Below are 205 nucleotides of genomic sequence, written 5' to 3'. Positions count from 1 at the left end.
TTAAATGTATGTATATATGTTCCTATCTACCTATCACAATATAAATACACTGCCATAAATATATATATTTATTTATGACAATTCAGTTGGCAGACAGTAACTATTAACTAAGCTATTTCTTTTTTTTTTTTTTTTTTTTTGCGGTATGCGGGCCTCTCACTGCTGCGGCCTCTCCCGTTGCGGAGCACAGGCTCCGGACGCACAG

The sequence above is a fragment of the Lipotes vexillifer genome, unplaced genomic scaffold (assembly GCF_000442215.2).
Source record: "Lipotes vexillifer unplaced genomic scaffold, Lipotes_vexillifer_v1.1 scaffold1599, whole genome shotgun sequence".
NCBI lineage: Eukaryota > Metazoa > Chordata > Mammalia > Artiodactyla > Lipotidae > Lipotes > Lipotes vexillifer.
The sequence above is the reverse complement of the archived record's forward strand: the minus strand, read 5'-3'. Positions refer to the sequence as shown.